Genomic DNA, 14,534 nt, shown 5'->3' on the forward strand with positions numbered 1-14,534 from the left:
TGGGGTTACAGGCGCCCGCCACCACAACCAGCTAATTTTTGTATTTTTAGGAGAGACAGAGTTTCATCATGTTGGCCAGTCTGGTGTTGATCTCCTGACCTCAGGTGATCTGCCCCCCTCAGCCTCCCAAAGTGCTGGGATTACAGGCATGAGTCACCAGACCTGGCCTAGATCACAATTTTCAAGGGCTCTATGGACATTTACTGTTACGCAAAGTGAGGGGCTTTAATCAAAATAAATGTCAAGATCTTTTCTAATTTTAAAATTGGAATCTATTGTTCATAAAAGTTAGAAAGTGCTGTAGCAATATTTGTTTTTTTTTTTTCCCTTTTCTTTCTCTTTAAGAGCAAAAAGAAAAAGGATTATGTTCCTGAGAGAATTTGTGATTGTTCACTAAGACAAAGTCAGTCATCAACTCAAGTTAAATAGTGACTATGCAGCAGAGAACAACTGGCAGCTATTCAGTTTTAATTCTCAAACTTGAAATTAAAATTAGAAATAGTTCCTTTCAGAGTCTTTAAAAATATCCCACTAATGTTAAACTTCAGCAGTTTCAAATGTGAGGTCTCTAATGGTGCTGGTTGGGCTCTCTGGGAAGCAAATGCTGAGACAGGGTAGGGGTGAGAAAGGTTTTGTAGGGGAGTAAAGGCTGTCAAGACAAAGGGGAAGGAAGCAGGCTTGGGCAGGAGGAGCCAGTGGACCCATGCAGACTTGACAAAGACTGGCAAAGCCAGGGGAGCCCTGAGCACAAATAGTGCATTAAAGAAGTCTTTTGTGCAGTGAAAATGTCTATGCCATTATCTACCACCTGCCTCCATCACTGCTGGGGGCTGCCCTGGAAAAAGCGGGATCTTGACTGCAAAGCTGATGCTGGTCCTTAGGGAGCTGTAAACTGGAGGCTGTCACCAGCCATGCTTCTTCCAGCTGGGCTCCATGTGTTGTGGGAGCATCAGAGAAGGAGCAGGACCTTCAGTGACACGTGCTAGCCACATTTTTACTCTCAAAACTCATCAAGAAACCTTACCTATTCCCTGCCCCTCATCTTCTCCCTTTCCAAAAAGACAAGTCTAGGTTCCTCTCACTTTGTTATGCAGAGCAATTCAGCATAATCAAAGTAACTCTTCTTTCCTTGTAGATGGTGTCATCTTCAAAGAGTATTTTTCCTGGATATGAACATGTTACTCCCTTAATCTGAGAAAATGGTTGTGGGAAACTGTTGCTTTAAGTGGCACTTTCCTCTTCTTCTTACAGAGGGAAATAACTGGGGATGGTGAGAACAGAGAGTGACATTTGGGAGCCAAAGATGAAAACGTTACTTCCCTAGATGCAGGGTGTGTCCTCCTGGTGTACACTCTTTTGACCTCTCACCTTCTAAGCTCACTTTCGGGGCTTAAAGTTTTACATAGATCAGATTTGGGTTTATGGTGGGAGCAGTATTGAAGCTAAAGAGTTACTTTCTTAAATATTCATGCCTTAACTCCTAAAACAGAATTTTAGGGATTCGGACACCACCCGTTGCCTCTTGTTGACAGTTGATAAATGTTGATTCTGATGTTTAATTAATAATTCTGTATGGAGAAGGCATTTTACTCTATAAACTCAGAAGTATAATACATGTACTTCTGAGTATTTGTTTAAAACCAAATGGACATGCCCTAGACATGCCTATCTCTTTCCTGTACTGAAATTCTGGAGCCTTACAGATATGCATCATTATGAAGACTGCTTTTTCCATAGGATAGGTTCTGAAATGTGGAATTTTCAGGTCAAAGGGTAAGTGTATTTGTATTTTGAATTTGAACTTATAGTTCCACATACTAACTCATCCTCAAAATTATGAGTGTCTGATTAACTGCACATCATGGGCCTGAAAGTCATCAATCTTTTTAGCTGCAGATGGGTAAAAAATCAATTCTGCTTTTATTTTAATTTGTATATCCCTGGCTATTGGCAAGATTGAGCACTGTTTTATACGTTTATATGGTGTCTGTACTTCCTTTGATCCACTGGATCATTTGTCTTCTTACTGCTTTGTAAAAGCCTTATGTAAGTAAGGGCTCTTAACTCTTTTCAGTGTGTTTATGCTCATTTAATTTACCATTTGTCTTCTGACTATCTATAGGCTAGCAAAGACAGTCCCCTGCCCCTCAGCTCACATTCCAGTGAGAGCATCAGATGAAAGACAGATAACTGTGTTACACACAGATAATACATCTCAATAAACGTCAGAGGGGACACTCCTAATATCTGAAGGCTAAATTTGTTTTCTCATTAAAAGTACTTTTAGGCTGGTCACAGTGGCTCATGCCTGTAATCCCAGCAATTTGGGAGGCTTAGGCAGGTGGATCGCTCGAAGGCAGAAGTTTGAGACCAGACTGGGCAATATAGCAAAACTCTGTCTCAATAAATAAATAAATAAAAATTAGCCAGGTATAGTGGCACATGCCTGGGGACCCAGCTACTTGGGAGGTGGGAGGATTGCTTGAGCATGAGAGGTAGAGGCTGCAATGAGTTATGATTGCACCATTGCATTCCAGCCTGAGCGACAGAGTAAGACTGTCTCAAAACAACAACAACAACAATAACAACACACCCTTTTTAATGAGGAATAAAAATAATGTAACTCCATAGAAGGCTACTGGCATACTTTCATTATTAAGTCAGGAAAAAGATCAGTACTTTCAGTTTTGCCAGAATTTGACCTCTCTTAAACCTCATTCAACTTCTATCCCTTCTCACAGGTCCCCTATCAACCTACCACTCCCAAATTCCTTTCTTCCTCAGAATGTTTCTTTCTATTTTTCTATTTTCAAAGGAATGGTACTTGTAAGTTTGTGATAGAGATATTGTTTCTTTTTCTTCTCCTTTTTTTTTTTTTAGAGACAGAGTCTTGCTCTCCCACCCAAACTACAGTGCAGTGACACAATCATAGTTTACTGCAGCCTCAAACTCCTGGGCTCAAATGATTCCCCCCACTCAGCCTCCCGAGTAGCTAGGAAGTAGAGGTGCATACCACCACACCTGACTGATATTTTTAAATTACTTTTTATAGAGATGGGGGTCTTGCTATGCTATCCAGGCTAGTCTTAAATTCCTAGCCTCAAGGGATCCTCCTACCACAGCCTCCCAAAGTTCTGGGATTGCAGGTGTGAGCTACTGCACCCAGACTGACAGAGATTTTGCATTGGTCTCCACTGAGCCTTTAAACTCTAAATATATACATAAATGACATCTGAGAAGTCTTGCTTTCTTTAAATAGTCGATTATGCAAAAAGAAGTTTCAGATTTTAGTATCTTAAAATCAGAGAGCCTATTTCTCTGTTTAGTATTTACTCACTTAACAGATACTGATTGCATACCTCCATACAGTAGACACTGTTTTAAGTACTGTGGGTATAACATGACATCATATGTTCATGAAACTTACATCCTAGTCAGAGGGAGAGCGTGACAGTAAGCCAGTCAAAACATAAGTATATAATATGTCAGATGGTGATATATACTGCAAAGAAAAAAATAGGGCAGCATAAGTGGGGGTTACAAGATGAATTGTGTTCCCCCATCAAATCCTAACCCCTGGTACTGAAAACGTGATATTATTTGGAAAGAAGTTCTTCACAGATGATCAGGTCAAAATGAGATCACTAGGGTAGGCCCTAATCTCAGACGACTAGTGTCCTTATACAATGGGGAAATCTGGACACAGATATGCACACAGGGAAAATGCCATGTAAAGAAAAAGGCAGAGATCAGGGCAATGCTTCTATAAGCCAAGAAACAACAAAGACTGTCAACAAACCACCGGAAGCTAGGAGAGAGGCACAGCACAGATTCTCCCTCATAGCCTGCTGAACAAAACTCAGCTGACACCCTGATCTCAGACTTCTCGCCACCAGAACTGTGAGACAATGAATTTCTGTTGTTCAAGACATCCAGTTTGTAGTGCTTTATTATGGTAGCCCTAGGCAACTAAAACAGAGGAGCAAAGAAAATTTTAGATGGGGAAAGTGAGGAAAGTTGACATGTGAACAGATAATTGAATTACATCAAGCAGTTCACTGTGAGTCACAGATACGAGGTAGAGGGAACAGCACGTGTGAAGGCCCTCTGGTGGAAGAATGCTTGGTATGTGTAAGGAACACCAAGTCCGGGTACCTGATGCATAATGAACAACGTGGGGGAAAAGGGAGAAGACAGGCTAGACCATGTTGGGACCTGTGGCCATGTGTGACCGCTGGCTTTTTCTCTGGGTAAGCTGAGAAGGTACTAGAGGGTTGTGAGCAAAGAAGTGACACCCCCATTGTCACAAGTAGAGAATTCAGTTTTTGGTTAAGCAGAAAACAAATTCCAAGTTCCTGGTTTATGGTTTTGCTTATGCATCTGTGTTAGCCAGGACTCTTGGGTTGCAAGTGACAAAGATCCAACTCAAACTCCCCTAAGCAAGAGAAATAATTTATTAGCTCACATAACCAACAACAATCCCATGAATAATAATCTGTCTCCTTTTACTCTTCTTTCAGGTCTGCTTTTTCTCTGCAGACTTCATTTGCAGGCAGGCTCTTACTGTATTGTGGCAAAAGAACCCCTACAAGCTGTAGACTTTCATGTTTCTCAGTTTTGGAAATATCAGGCAATGTTCTGTCTTCTCCACCATCTATATAATCCCCCTCAAAGTGCTGGTTGACTTCCTTAGGTCATGTGCCAAGGCCTGCAGTAATCAATGATAATTTCTAGAGATAGTACTCCAATTGGCTGGCCTGGATCACATCTACTACTGTGGAAAGAGAGCAGACCCACAGGTTGGACTGTCTGGGTAGATGAGCATTTACCAAAAGAAAGAGTTCTGTCAGGGAGGTGTTGCATAGCTCCAGACTCTAACCCATTTTATAGTCCATCTGTTTGAGACCTCCTGGAGTTGTGCAGTGTACAACTTGATAGGCCATACTGAGTGGTTCTTGGTTCTATAACGTAAATAAGGAGGAAAGGAAGCTGCGCAGCCCAAACAGCAGGCATCCCCTACTGTATCTAATTATAAAGTTAGCCATTTGTAACTTTAAAAAAGAATTTTTATAGAAAAGATTATTTATGACAAGGTCTTGGTGGGGCTTCTGGCTTCCTGGAACAAAATATGACATAAAATTCAAATCTACAGTAGATATATAAATACATTTATTTTAATTTACCCAGGGAACAATACCTAATAGTTCTAACTGAGGTATACTTTTAAACTTAGGACAAGCAAATTCACCTTTGACAGGCAGTAGTATAAATGGAGTTATAATTCATAAACGCAATGGTTCTTCCTTCTAAGAACTTTGAGGATTCACTTATTTGATAACTACTAATATTGATAGGCACTGTCAATATTGCAACTATAGTAGAATTGCAACTATAGTAAAAGAACCAAACAATCTTGGTTTCTTTCCTCAAGAGTGAGATGGACATTTAGCAATGAACATACAATATATACTTTTATCTAGTGATAAGTACCAAGAAGGAAAAGAACTGGGTTCTATCAGATAAATTAGCAGGAAGTGGAAGCTGATTTAGATTGGGATCAGGGATTTATCTAAGGTTGTGACATTTAAGAAGAATGCTAAGGGATAAATAGAAATTAGCCAGATCAAGAGTGAGAAAGAGAGGAAGAATATCCCAGGCAGAGGAAATGGCACACGTAAAGGCTTTAAAGAGCTTGAGATATCACCAGACATTCCTGGCCAGGCTCACTGTTATCCCAGATGCTTACCATTTCCATTGTTTATTGATGTCCATAATATTTCAAATTAACTAAATCATACACATCCTCTTTTCATCATTACCTGGTAGAATGAATGTTTAGATTTTCCCTTCTGATTGTGCCTTAATGTATTAATGTATGAAGATCACAAAGTGATAAAAGTGTTCAAAACGTATAATTTATTAAAGGATGATTATAATTATTTCATGTTGACGATATATCTTCAAATGTTTTGCAATCTTATGACATTTCTGTTTTTATAACTTCATGGTAGGAAAAAAGATGATGAAATGAGCTAAATGTGTTAGAAATAGCTGGAGACACCAAGTTTAGATAGGAATTTCATATTTAAAGTTAATTCTTGGAAGTTCTCTTCTGGCATCTGCTAGGTGAAGGATGGAGACCTGAATACTAACTACTAGTGAGGAGTTAAAACTTGAACGTCATGGTCTAAGTCCTTGATCAATCAGAGTCCCAAAAGAAGACAAAAGAAAATAATTTGGGGTGCTTTATACACAAAGGGACTATTTTCATAGGTCTATGTGTGCAGGCATCTGGTGCTGCTGCTGCTTCTTTTTTTTGAGACAGGGTCTTGTTCTGTGGCCCAGGCTGGAGTGCGGCAGCACAATCATGGCTCACTGCAGCTCAAATGATTCACTTGCCTCAGCCTTCTGAATAGGTAGGACCACAGGTGCGCATCGCCGTGCGCACCTAATTTTTTGTATTTTTTTTGTGTGTGTGGATACAGGGTTTCACTGTGTTGTCCAGGTTGGCCTCAAACCGCTGGGCTCAGCTGATCTGCCCATCTTGGCCTCCCAAAGTGCTGGGACTACAGGCATGAGCCACCGCATCCTGCCCATCTAGTGCTTCTTAATGAGCTATAGGCACAAAGGGATGAGGAGACTGAGGTGAGGGGTCATACAGAGGCATGTGGAGTCATGGAGCCAACCTTACAGGAAGGGAACAAGGGGATTAAGCAAATTGATTTCCCTTTCCTTCATCTCTCCCTTCCTTTCTTTGATTCTATATGAACCCAGCTAGAAGCCAGAAGTCATGAGGGTCCATCGATTTGGTCTACACAGGTCAACCCTCCAGGTAGAAAGTAGGATGAAGGAGAAGAGTAGATCTGACCTAAAGAGGCAAATGTATTTGCCACAAATTTCCATGAACTTTCTACCAACTCTTAGGTATTTAGCTAGCCAGTAGCTGGTTGTCTAGTTCTATCCAGTTCTTCCTGATAATATTTCACAGTTCATAGAGGCTGAATGTGTATTAGAAAATAGCAAAAGTGTTTATCTGCTGACTCCTAGGATGCCCTACAAATTACAAAAAAGCAGGTAGTGTCAACTCCTGCTTTTCTAGTTTCAGAGTTATTTAGTGTGTTTTTCTTTAAATATCTAGCCAGTCAACTCCTAAAAATGTACAATCCAATATACTTCTGCAATCATGTGCACTTGGAACAAGTCCCTAATTAAATGATGACATCCTTGAATAAAGACATTTTGTCATACTGCTATCACCTCCACCACTCATCTTGGTTTTTCAGTATTACAGAAGTTGCCAAACATGAAGACTATGGAGAATAAGATAATGTATATTCATATGTCTACCATCCTGATTTAGAAAATGTTAATATTCTGACATGTTTGCTTTAGAATTTTTTTTTTTGAGACAAGGTGTCGCTCTGTCACCCAGGCTGGAGTGCAGTGATCACAGCTCACTGCAGTCTCAACTTCCAAGGCTTGAAAGATCCTCCTAACTCAGCCTTTGAGTAGGTGGGACCACAGATGTGCACCAACATGCCTGGCTAATTTAAAAAAAAATTTTTTTTGTAGAGATGGGGTTTCCCAATGTTGCCCAGGCTGGTCTTGAACCTCTGGGTTCAAGCAATCCTCCCACCTTGGCCTCCCCAAGTGCTGGGATTACCATACCTGGCCTACTTTAGAATTTTTAAAAAAATAAGGTGTGAGCTACCATACCTGGCCTGCTTTAGAATTTCTAAATAAATAAAATATCACCAATACAGTGAGGGTTTCTTTTTATCTCCCATTACCTCCTATTCATTAATTCATTCATCCATTAACTTTCATGTCAGAAAAATGTTTGAGCAACTACTCACTAGATTATAAAGTCAGGGGATAAATACAAATAAGCTTAAGTCTTGTTCCCTTTCCTCAAGGTGCTCCTAATCTGTTTTGTGGGGATAAGAAAACATCTGAGAAGACAGGTGGGGGTGAGAAGAGGGGGTGTGCAACCCAGACGTTGGGATAAAAACACAAGCATAAAGATGCCCATCAAATACAAATAGTATTGAATGGATGGTACATTAGAGGACAGCAACCCAATGCAGGTGCCAAAAGAGGAATGAGAAAGAGAAGGAACAGAACAAGATGCAGAAAGAAGAAGAAATGATGATTTCTTCTTCTTTAAGCCTTTAGGCTCCTAACCACTTCCCCTTACAATACACACAATGGGTGATAGGGTGATATTCACAAATATGCTATATTCCCTGGGTATTTGACTTAGGGGCTATGGCATAGATAAGGAATTTGTAGTTTCTGGTACATAGCTGCAACTCCAGCCTTTTCTCTCACACGTTGGAATGACATTATCATCTAGATAACCTAGTCATCTCTAATATACGTGTGTGTGTGTGTGTGTGTGTGTGTGTGTGTGTATTATATGTATATATTTATTTATTTTGAGACAGTCTCACTCTGAGGCTCTGGCTGGAATGCGAAGGCATGATCTTGGCTCAAAACAACCTCCACCTCCCGGGTTCAGGTGATTCTTCTGCCTCAGCGTCCCAAGTAGCTGGGACTACAGGTGTGCACCACAACCATGCCCAGTTAATTTTTGTATTTTTAGTAGAGATAGTATTTCGCCATGTTGGCCAGGCTGGTCTCATACTCCTGGCCTCAAGTGATCTGCTTGCCTTGGACTCCCAAAGTGCTGGGGTTACAGGCATGGGCCACTGCACCCCACCCACCTCATCTCTAATGTATATACAAAGGAAACCATAGTATTTTCAAACGTTGGTTCTTTATTCTAATTAGAAACTGTGCAGTGACAACCCACCATACCCATGCGACAACTATGACAAGTCTTGTCTGCGTCTTATGTAGGAGCCACCATCAATCTTTCTTTTCACACATGTGATTTTGTGTGCATTAACTCTATGGAAAATTTAGCAGGTATGCACCAGAATGGCTGATGGTCCATTTTTGGTAGGTGTGAACCGATAGAGAAAAAAAAAAAAACTAAAGAAATTACAGATTTGGTATTGAAAAATTGGCAATATAAGAGTGAAATGGATAAAACTGCAATTGCCTAACAAAGTGACCACTTTGCCTCTTCTTGTTTCTGACAGAATAGCGTGATAGGTGTCCTTTTAGCAAATCAAAAATCTATTGCCTAATAGGCATTCGATACTGGCTAATTTTGTTAGTTTCTAGTGCCCCTTCCATACTAAATGTGTAACCAGTACTAAATGTTCAAAAACTGCTAAATTGATAGATGACTTTATTTCAGATCTAAAATTGTACAATTCTATATTTTTTAAAAATGGTAATTGAGGGCCAGGAATGGAGGCTCATGCCTGTAATCCCAGCACTTTGGGAGGCCAAGGCAAGTGGATTGCATGGGGTCAGGAGTTCGAGACCATCCTGGCCAACATGGTGAAACCCCATCTCTACTAAAATACAAAAATTAGCTGGGCATGGTGGCGGGCACAAAAATTAGCTGGGCATGGTGGCGGGCACCTGTAATCTCAGCTACTTGGGCGGGGGGGTGCTGAGGCAGGAGAATTGCTTGAACTGGGAGGCAGAGGTTGCAGTGAGCCAAGATCGTGCTGGAACCCCAGGAGGCGGAGGTTGCAGTGAGCTGAGATTGCGCCATTGCACTCCAGCTCGGCCGACAACAGAAAGACTCCATCTCAAAAAAAAAAAAAAAATTAGTTGGGCGTGGTGGCAGGCGCCTGTAATCCTAGCTACCCGGCAGGCTAAGGCAGGAGAATCACTTGAACCCAGGAGGTGGAGGTTGCAGCGAGCCAAGATCGTGCCATTGCACTCCAGCCTGGGCGACAAGAGAGAAACTCTGTCTCAAAATAAATAAATAAATAAATAAATAAATAAATAGGAAATTCAGGATAAGTAAACTACAAAAAGCATGATGCATTCAAGTTCCTCTTTTTCATAATTGGTAATAGGTTCCCTAAAATCAGATAACTATAAGGCTTGATAATAACTTTTAAACAAATAGTAGGAACTCTTCACAAGGGAAAATACTCCTTTCAATTTTGTATTTTCTTCAAAATACAAAACTTGTATTTTGTATAAACTTGCTAAGTCTGATTTGCCCTTTCAGTAAGATTGCAAGCGTGTATGGTGCCTTGTTATAAATGAGAAGTTCCCCATTTGGGCTGAGGAAGGCCTGCAGGCACACGCCTCTCTGTGTGGAGGGAAAGAGTGCTCTTCCTCTGAGCAGAGACAACCCCACATCGGCCCATACCAGCCCCTCTTGCTCCCTTAGCCAGGCATGTTTGTGCAGGGCACACACTGCATAACCTGGTCCTTATTTCCAGTGCCAAAAAACTTGGCCTTTCAATGCACTAAACACCTCCCCATGCTAGGCACTTGGCCAGGCACTGGAGATAAAAAAGAGGAGTAAGAAAACGTCTACCTTTGGCAGTCTGGGAAGAGGGCCATATAAACAGATCACCACAATAAGAGCTGGCAAATCAAACAGAAACACATAAAGTGTCATAGGATCAAAACTGAGGGAACAACTCTTTTTTTCTTGGATGGGGTTATGATCAAGGAAAATTCAGGAAGAAAGAGGCTTTAAATAGGCATTCATAGGATGAGTAGAAGTTCATGAAATGGGAAAAGGGCATTAGAACTTTTGTGGTGACAAGAACAAACTTAGAGCTCTCTTCCTATATCCGCAAATCTCAGGAAAGCCTCGGGTTGTGGCTTACTTTGATTTAGATCTTGAATCACATCATTTTTTTTGGGTTTGTCTTTCTACATATCTTTTTGCCTTTGACGTGATCCAGACAAGCTTAGAAGTGGTAAAAACTGTGTAATAAACAGTGTTCATTTGCTAGGACTGTCCACTGTGTAGCTCTCTCAGAAGTCTCTAGAGGCCATAGGTGGCTGGTTAAAGGCTGGGGATTTGGGATTATCACCAAATGGTCTACTTAAAGATATGGTACACAAGGACATTCCAGGAAGAGGGAACAGCATAATCCCACAATATTTTGTTTGCCAGATGGAAATATCTTTAGTGACAAACACTTAACTTAGCACCAGGTACGACCTTCAGTTATGCAACAGAATTGTGGATCAGCTAGGACATAGTTTCGCAAAACCTAGACTGCTTATTTCCCTAAAAGAATATTTTGTCCAGAAAAACTATCCCAAGGCAAGAGACTACATTTCCAATTCTTGTGAGCCTTTTCCCTTCTTGGCACATGCTACTGGTTGCTAGAAGAATGAGGAGAGAGTATGTGCATAGAACAGCTCCTCACAAGTCACTGTCATTCTCAGAAAGAAACTCAGTATGTGTCCATTTGGCAGGAAGTCAGAGACATGTTTTCTAGACCATTAAGAGATAGCAGTCATATGCCAGCATCAAACTGATTGCATGGGGCAGAGGTGGGGAATGACTTTTATTTCTTTACCATAGTAGGCCCTCTGACCTTGCTTTGATGTTTTGAAATAATGGTGTCCTCTGAACCTGTTTGTGGAGTTCAAGGCAGACTAGAAGCTTTACTGGGCAATATTCTACATAGTAACAACATCATCAACAACAACAAACTAATTGACTATGTTTTTACTGATTAGCTCCAACTGCCTATTTCAGGCCACACACTGATTAGTCTGGTTCTCCTTTGATGAGGTGGTGCTGAGAGGCAGCACCAGCCTTCGAGAACCTGCCCCAGGGCCCTCATTACAGCAATCCAATAAAGCAGAAAGCACTCAGGAGTACCTCTCCAATGTTTATGATCCTCTAGTGCCCAAGACATTCTTTCTGAAGCATGCCACAGACTAGGTAATGAAAAACCCAGCCCACATTAGTACCCAGGAAGGAGTCATTAAAGAGAACACGAGACAAACTCAAGAACACTTTGTAAACTCAAAAGGAACAGAGTAGGTCAAAGAATAAAGATCATGGGCAGCAGTAGAGAGTCGAGGCAGTGTCAACCTGTATTTAGGGCTCCTGCTAAAGAGAGTTATGTGTCAACAAAGAGCATCCAGGAATGTATCATGCAACAAAATATCCTCATTCAAACTTAAAGGCTTCACATTCCTCAGCTCAGGGAAAGCTTCCCCATCCCCCAGTTGCTTACGTCAAAAATTTTAAAACCATCATTTCTCCCTTTTATTTCCTTCCTCCCCCATTAAATCAATCGACCAACCAACCAATCAATTGATCAGCAAACCCAACCTCCAAATTATAGACTGATGTATCCACCTCTTTATATCTCCACTGCCTCCATCCCAGCCCAAGCCTCAAGAATTTCTTGCCTGGACAACATGAATAGCCTACCTACTGATTTTTCCACATTCACCTTGGCTCCCTAATACCCCTAATTTCTGTATGGGAAAGGTCTTTGTATATAAACAAATGATAGACATTAACAAGGAAAAAGTTCTGTAGATTTGACTGTCAGGCCTCCAACTCCAAGCCTGGCCATTATAGTCTTGGTGACCCGCATGTACACCTCTGGATGGTCCTCAGGAGCCAGAAAGTCTGAAGTAACCACAAGTAAGTAGGTGGCCACAGAAAGAAGTGAAACAACTTGTTTCTGCCTCAAATAATTGCTCTCCCCCTGCAACCTGCAACCTGCAAGCATTGTTCCTGCTCAGCCTTTTGGAATTTCCCCTCTGGACATTGGGTTTCTCAGGACTCCCACTCTATAACTATGTAATTTAGTGCACCCTCCCCTCTGCCTGCAACTGATAACCTCCACCCTTATGATCATATCTATTTATAACAGATGACCCCTACCCTTGTGATCATGCGTTCTGTAACACCCTACCCCTCCCCAAGATAGATTACTGAGCCCTACCCTGTGACCATGCATCCTGTGATGCCCTTCCCCTCCCTAACATAGATTACCATCTTTAACTGACCACTTGCCCCAACCTAGAAAACCAACTCCTATCCCACTGCCCTCCACTGGTTCTCTTTTCGGACTCAGCCCGCCCATACCTGGGTGAATAAACAGCCATGTTGCTCACACAAAGCCTGCCCGGTGGTCTCTTTATGCGAGTGACATGCCTAACTTTTGGTGCCAAAACCCAGGACAGGGGAACTCCTACAGGAGACCAAACCCCCTGTCCCTACTCCTTGTGCTCCCTCCGTGAAGAGACCTACCTATGACCTAGGTTCATCAGCCTAGCCCATGCATCCACTCACCATCCTCAGATCAGGTAAGCAGTTTGCCTCAACTCTTCTCTTTAGCCCTTCTTGCTGCCTGCCAGCTTCCTTCTCCTTTGGGTTTCATTTTCCTCTCCCTTTCAGCAGAAACAAGAAAGACTGGACTTTCTGTGAGGTTCATGACTGGAAAAAAAATCCCACGTGGGTCACAGAACTGGGAAGACAGTCTTCCCTTGGTGACTGATCATTGCAGAGACGTTTGCTCTGGTCACTCACTCGCACTCACTCGTAGCTGACGGAATCAATGCTGGGGATGCCCCCTTTGACTGATTCACCCCAGGTACAAACCAAGGTTTAGTCTGAAATGCCTGCTACACTGCTTGGTCACTCATTCATCTTCCTTGTCTCCACTGCTCTTCTTAAACTATGAGCAACCTCCTGCCCTACATTCCTCCCTCCTCTCCCTTAACCAGTGTTCTAAAAACCTCAAACCTCTCCAGCTATCACCTGACCTAAAACCTAAGCATCTGATTTTCTTCTGCAATACTGCGTGACCACAATATAAATTGGACAATGACTCTAAATGGCCATAAAATGGCACTTTCAATTTTTCTATTCTACAAGACCTAGACAATTTTTGTCAACAAACGGGCAAATGGTCTGAAGTCCTTTATGTCCAGGCATTTCTTTTACATTCCAATCCCTCCCTAATCCCTGCTGTCAATGCAACCCATCCCAAATTTTCCTTCTCTCCCTTCCACCTGCTCCTCCTACATCCTTGTCCATCGACACTTCCAACCTTTCTCCTCCCTGCCTGTTGGAACCAGACCCTAATCCAGCCCTCCTACCCCGCCCCCAGCCTCCCTCCTTCTCCTCTGCCCACAACCCACCTCCTTATGCCCCTCCGTTACCCCCCGGACCTCATACCCGGTCAGGCTTGCAGTTTAGTCCCATGGCTAACTCCTCCACCCCTGCTCAACAACTCCCCTTTCGGGAGCCTAAGGCATGGTGAGGGTGCATGTTAGTTTCTCTTTATCCAACCTTTCCCAAATCGGCCAATAGTTAGGCTCCTTTTCATCAAATCCTCCAATACTTAACCCAGTCCTATAATCTTACCTGGAGTAACTTAAATGTCATCCTTACTTCTACTCTCACCCCTAAAAAACATTTATCACCCAATTAGCCCCTAACATTAAAAAAGCTACAGAAATAGAAATCTGGCCCTCAAACCCCACAACAGGAATTAATTAATCTTGCCTTTAAGGTGTTTAACAATAGGGAGGAAGCGGTCAAGCCACAATGCATTTCAGAACTACAGATGTTTGCCTCTGCCGTAAGACAAACCTCAGCCACACCACCAGCTCACAAAGACTTCAAAGTGCTCAGACTGCAGTGTCTAGCTGCCCCTCCC

General features: G+C 42.0%; 1 protein-coding gene and 1 long non-coding RNA gene across 3 annotated transcripts in view; one reads left to right on the forward strand and one right to left on the reverse strand.

The window, feature by feature from the left end:
• LOC135278036 (uncharacterized) overlaps positions 1-14,534 on the reverse strand; it is an 81,306-nt gene that overhangs the window by 58,238 nt on the left and 8,534 nt on the right. The gene's annotated exons all lie outside the window — the stretch shown is intronic.
• Positions 1-14,534, forward strand: part of NDUFAF6 (NADH:ubiquinone oxidoreductase complex assembly factor 6) — a 94,108-nt gene that overhangs the window by 39,128 nt on the left and 40,446 nt on the right. The window lies entirely within an intron of this gene.

This window comes from Aotus nancymaae, unplaced genomic scaffold (assembly GCF_030222135.1).
Source record: "Aotus nancymaae isolate 86718 unplaced genomic scaffold, 86718_ANA_hifiasm-v0.15.2.pri h1tg000036l, whole genome shotgun sequence".
In the NCBI taxonomy this organism is placed as follows: Eukaryota; Metazoa; Chordata; class Mammalia; order Primates; family Aotidae; genus Aotus; species Aotus nancymaae.